This window comes from Desmodus rotundus, chromosome 9, assembly GCF_022682495.2.
Source record: "Desmodus rotundus isolate HL8 chromosome 9, HLdesRot8A.1, whole genome shotgun sequence".
Taxonomy (NCBI): domain Eukaryota; kingdom Metazoa; phylum Chordata; class Mammalia; order Chiroptera; family Phyllostomidae; genus Desmodus; species Desmodus rotundus.
The window spans coordinates 38,496,538-38,502,790 of record NC_071395.1 but is presented as its reverse complement, the minus strand read 5'-3'; positions in this window follow the sequence as shown (position 1 = coordinate 38,502,790).

Genomic DNA, 6,253 nt, shown 5'->3' with positions numbered 1-6,253 from the left:
CTCCTGTGTGCTGGATGCTAGACTGGATACTGATGAGTGAGACCAGTCACCCATGTGTGTGAGTTCCACATGTCCGAGGAACTTTGTGCATCTCGTCGTTCTCTGTGGCATTCCCAGGGCCTAAAACACCACCTGGCATAGAGTAGGTGCTCGATAAAAGTTTGTGAAGTCGGCGAAGGAACCCAGCTCTCCTGGGTACTTCTTCTCTTTCTCTGGAGTAGAATATAGTAGTAATTGCACTTTCTTCCCTTTTCTGCTCTTGCTCTTTGCTGTTGTCAGCCTCTGCCTCATACAGAACTTACAAAGCTCAAGATTGAATCTTGTTTTTGCTGTTTACTCTGGTGTGGGCCGTAGGCCGGTGACTTAACTTCCCTAGGCTTGTTTCCCCATCTGTAAAGTAAGCATCATATTCGTTGTGTTTTTCTTTTCTTTCCTTTTCTTTCCTTTTTTCTTCAGAGAGCTGTTGTAAGTAGCCAAGGACACAATTCTTGTGCAGTGCACAGTAGAAATGTTTGCTCGAATACATACTTAAATACCAGGCGACGGTGGCTGATAACCTCCAGGGTGGCCCCAGTGAGCCCCCCTGCCTGGCACTCGTGGCCTTGTGCAATTCTCCTCCTGTTCAGGAGGTAGGTTGAATTTACTGTTACACTTCTAACAGATAGGATATGGCAGATGTGACTTCAGAGACTCGATTATGAAATGCTTTTGATGTACGTCTTGGGCTCCCTCTGGCTTCCTCTTATAGCAGTCTTTACAGAAGTCTAGGCCATCCGCCTGCAGAGTCATGCGTGGTAGCATTGAGGCCTCCCACCAACAGCCATGTGAGGGAGCCATTTTGGAAGTGGCTCCTCCAGCCACTGGTCAAGCCTTCAGATGAGGCAGTTCTGGCCAAACGCTAGCCTGCAGTCTCATGGGAGAACCCAATCCAGAGCCATCCAGCTAAGTCACAGCCAAATTCCCCACCCTGAGAAACCGTGTAAGAGAATGAAGGTTTTATTGTTTTAAGGCATCGTGTTTGGGGGTGATTTGTCACACAGAAATTGATCTCTGATACATGCACCCAAGGGAAATAAAAGCACATGTCCACACAAGACCTGTACTCAAATGTTCACAGCAGCTTCGTTGATGACATCTCCAAACTGGGAACAACCGAAATGAATGTCCGCCGATGGGTGAGTGGGATACACAAACTGTGGTCCACCCAGGCACTAGAATATTATTCAGCCATGAAAAGGAGAAGCCCTCCCTGCCCCGCGACAACGTGAAGGGTCATAAATGCTTTACGCTGGGTGAAAGAAGCCAGTCACAAAGAGGATGTGCTGTCTGATCCGTTCATACAAAATTCTGGGAAAGGTCAGCTATAGAAGCCCAGTGTGACTAGAAGTGGATTGCGGGCTGCCTGGGGACGGGGTAGGGGCAGGGAGGGCTGAGGGGAACTTTTGAGGATGCTGGAAATGTCAGTTCACCGCTGTGATTGTGCCCACGGTTGCACGGGGTCGGGGCATATGACCAAACTCATCAAGTTGTACATTTTAAACATGTACAGTTTGCTGTATGTCACTGAAACCTTAATAAAGCTGTAAAAAATAATAAATGTTGCAAGAGGTGGTGTAAAGTGCATAGTAGGTGCTTCATAAATACTTAAATGTTGAAAAGGACACCGAAACAGGGGCAGACAGTGTGGGGACTTCAGTTAAGGGCAGAAAAACAAATCAGATGGGAGAAGAGTTGGTGAGTTCATTTATCCCCCCAAGTATTTATTTATTAAATGTCACCTGTCACACCCTCTCCCTGCAGCAGCTCTGCCCTGGGCCTTGAGCAGGGAAGTGAGGGGAGTAGCAGGGAGCAGATCGCCACAGGGCATCTTCCATTCTCATCCATTCACTAAGTGCCAACGATGAGCCAGGAGCTGGGCGGGCACTGGGAAGGCCCCCAGTGAATAAGACCGGGAACTGAGGTCCCTGGAGAGATGGTGAACTAGCCCCAGGGCCCAGCCAGTGCTAAACGCTGACTCTGCCTTCCCCATATCCACATGCCCAGACAACAAAGTCCACCCACCACTGCCACACCTTGATGGCTGGGGGGCGGGGTGGGGGGGAGGTGCTGCCCTCCGGGCTCGCTGGGCCTCCTCCCCTCCTCCCCAAGGACATTGGACTCCATGCCTTGAGGAGTTCGATTTTATGAGGGGTTCAGGAGCCAGGGCACAAAGCAGTTTTCCTGGCACAGAGCTGAGAGCAAAGGTGAGGGGGCCCAGGGCTGGAGGCAGGCAGGGCAGAGGGGCATCTAGGGTCAAAATGCCAACTCTGGAGTCAGGTGGCAGACTCCACAGCACTCAAATCCTTGCCCTTCCACAGGCCTCATGGCTGAAAACAGCGCTCACCGCCTTCCCCTGTAAAGGAAACTGGCAATAGCTCATGGACACAGTATCAGAAGAACTGGAAAGGTGGCTCACACCCAGATCCTGCCTTATGCCCCCACCCCGCAGTGTCCCCACACTGTCCCCAAACTGCAGTCGGAGAAGATATTCATTTGTTTCCTTTTATTTTTTTTAAAAGATTTTATTTATTTTAGAGAGAGGGGAAGGGAAGGAGAAAGAGAGGGAGAGAAACATCAACGTGTGGTTGCCTCTCAAGCATCCCCTACTGGGGACCTGGCCCGAAACCCAGGCATGTGCCCAGACCGGGAATCAAACTGGCGACCCTCTGGTTCGCAGGCCGGTGCTCAGTCCACTGAACCACACCAGCCAGAGCTATTTCCGTTTTTTTAGTTTCTCAAAGATGGTATGAGCCAAGAAGACTTAGGGGGTCTGGGTCATGATTTGGTTCTTAGCACCCAACTCAGCCTGAACTACAGTAGGTGCTCATGAATGCTTTTGGCACAGCTCCATTATACTAGCGCTTACTCTTTACCAAAACATGCTGTACAGACGGCCAAGAAGCATTCAGGAGAAAGCAATTTAAAAACGCAATTAGACCAGAACGACTAACATAAAACAGTCTGACCATTCTAAGTGCTGGTAAAAATAGGGGGAACTAGCCCTGGCTGGTGTAGCTCAGTGGATTGAGCTCCAGCCTGCAAACTAAGGGGTCACTGGTTCAATTCCTGGTCAGGACACATGCCTGGGTTGCGAGCCCCAGTGGTGAACATGTGAGAGACAACCACACACTGATGTTTCTCTCCCTCTATTTCTCCTTCCCTTCTCCTCTCTCTAAAATAAATAAAAATGGTTTTTTAAAAATAGGGGCAACTAGAACCCCAGCGAGTGGGAAAGTAAAATGTTGTAGCAGGTTTTCAAAAGGTTAAACACATACCTACGTTGGATCTACCCATTTCATTCCCAGGTGTTTACCCAACAGAGGTGAAAATAGACGTCCATACAAAGACTTGCATCCAGATGCTCAGGGCAGTCCCATTTGGAGCAGCTAAGAGCAGCAGTCTGGTTCTTTTCTTTTCCTACACACTTGCCCCTCCCTCACGCTGTGTGACTTTCAGGAAACGGCTGTCCCTCTCTGAGCAAGGCATCAGTATATCTGCAGGAAGAGCAATCCAAGCAGAGGATACAGCCCATGCAAAGGTCATGGGGCAGGACAGGGCCTGCCATGTTAGAGGAACACGTATGACTGGAGCAGAGTGACCGAGGGGGAGAGAAGGAGGAGGTGAGGGGCATGGAGGGAACAGGAGGGGGTTGGGGAAAGGAGAGGCAGGTGGTGCTGGGCCTTGCTGGGCTTTTACCTTGAGGGAGATGGGAGCCCTGGCAGGAGTAGGCAGAGGGACCTGGCTTTGGGGCTCGCAAGCGCCCCCTGATGGCTGCTGCTGGGAGGACAGGCTGTGGTAGGGGCAGAGGATTCCACCACGAAGACCAGGGCCAAGGGGACCTTACCGGTCTACACAGTAGATGATGGGGGCTGGACCACGGTGCACACTGTGGGAATGGTGAGAAGTGGGCTGGTCAGTAATCACCCGGACTCTGACCCCACAATTTCTGGGTTCAAGTCCCAACTCCATGACATTGACCTGTGACCTTGAAGCAGTAATTCAACCTTCCTCCATTTCCATTTTTGTAAAACAGATACTGTGCAACAGTTACCTACCTCAGAGCTTATAATTCATGTCAAATGCTTAAAACAAGGTTCAGTGCACAGTAAACAGTCTATGAGTGTTGTTTTTTGTTATAATAATAATAATTATTATTATATTATTATAGTTTATTATTCCAGTGAGGCAGCTGCAAACGGTGATTCTTACCTGACAGTGATTATGCCCTACCAAAAAACAGTCAGTAATGTTGGTGACATTTCTAGTTGTCATACTTGGGGTACTCTTGGAATGGAGTGGGCGGGGGCCAGGGATGCTGCTCAACACCCACAGTACCCAGGATGTGGTCCCACATAAAGTGACCCGGCCCTGGTATCCAAGTGTAGAGGGAGGGACCCTGGACTAGTCTGGGGTGCTGCGCTGTATCCAGCACAGAGCCTGACCCACGGTGGGTGTTTCCCAAGGACGTGCAAGCTGAGGGATGCAGTACCCTTAGCTCAGCTTGTGCCCAAGTCACAGGATCCTGGGACATGCTGCCCCCGTGTGGACAGTTGCGGAACCGCGCCCGTGGGCCGGGGACCTCGCTGCACCTCCTGACCTAGGGAAGGGTCTCCACGCAGCGCTGCCCATCAGCACTTTCTACGATGATGGCACTATTGTAGTTTGGGGCTGTCGACATGTCAGCCGCTTGTGGTCACTGAGCCCTTGCGCTGTGTGTGCCAGGGCAACGAAGAAAATTTTTTCATTTCATTTCATTTACATTTAAATGCAAATAGCCTGGTGTGCCCCTCAGTCACCGGGCTGGATAGCCCAGTTTGTAGAGAAAGCCGGGGCGGGGGGGGGGGGGGGGGGGGGCTGGTGTGTGTGACTCTGGGTTGGTGGGCATGTTTGTTTTTACGACCATTTAAAAAAATTAATATATATATACATATACATATATATATATATATATATATATATATATATATATATCAAGTGCTTACTCCCATCCACTCAAGTCTTGACTCAAGCACTATACACAAATAGATACCAAATTTATACTCATTTTATTTTTTGAAGATTATATTTATTTTATTTTTTAGAAAGGGGAAGGGAAGGAGAGAGGGAGAAAAACATCAGTGTGTGGTTGCCTCTTGCACACCCCCTACTGGGGACCTTGCCGGCAACCCAGCCATGTGCCCCCACTGGGAATCAAACCGGTGACCCCTTTGTTTGCAGGCGGGCACACAATCCACTGAGCCACACCGGTCAGGGCTATACTCATGTTATAGAAGAAAAAACTGAGGTCAGAGATGACAGCTGCCCAAGTTTTCTTACTCTATGCTAAACCTTAGCTAAGGGGCACGCCCACACGCCTTTCCCTTCCCCTCTCCTTCCCCCACGGATGTGCATCTCCTAAACACAAGGGTCCCCCTGAGACTTGCGACCAGGGGAGCAATGGGCAGCGGCAACTTGTCCAGGGCTAACCCCTCAGCCTGTCTCCAAAGACCCCTTTTCTCTGATTTTCCAGCGAGCCAAAGCAGCCCTGCCTAGGCTCTCTCCTGTTGCTTCTTCTTTCCTAAGCCCTTCCTTGTGTCGCTGTCCTCAACTTTAATAAACACATTCTCAAAATCAAAAAACTAAAAATAAACCCCAGCTAAATGACCATCATCCCTGATTTTTTCCTACCTTCACAACTTTCTGGAACTGTTAGCACTCCTGTTTTGCAGGTGAGGAGACAGGCTCAAACAGAGGACTCACCTTGGCCGCTGTCACTCAGCAAGTAGAATGCCAGAGTAAGAATTTGAACTCACATCTCTCTATTAACCGTAAACCTAACCTGCCTCCCTGGAGTGGTTTGCAGGGGTGGGGGGCTGGGGAAGACTGGGGAGATGCATGCAAGCCTGGGAACTAGCCAGACTTGAGTCTGAATCTCATGTCTGTCAATTCCTGGCTGTGTGACCTTAGGGGAGTCTCTTGCCTTCTCTGGGCCCCTGGGTCTCCTTGGTGATAGCAACTTCCTCCTGGAGCCATTCAAGGGATTATATTACATAATTTCTTGTCTTAGTCTGCTCAACCTGCCATAGCTAACTGCCATGGACTGGGTGGCTTAAACAACCGAAATTTATTTTCTCACAGTTCTGGAGACTAGAAGCCTAAGACGAAGGTGCCAGCAGGGTCAGCGCCCAGTGAGGGCTGTCTTCCTGGCCTGCAGACAGTTGCCTTCTCATTGTGC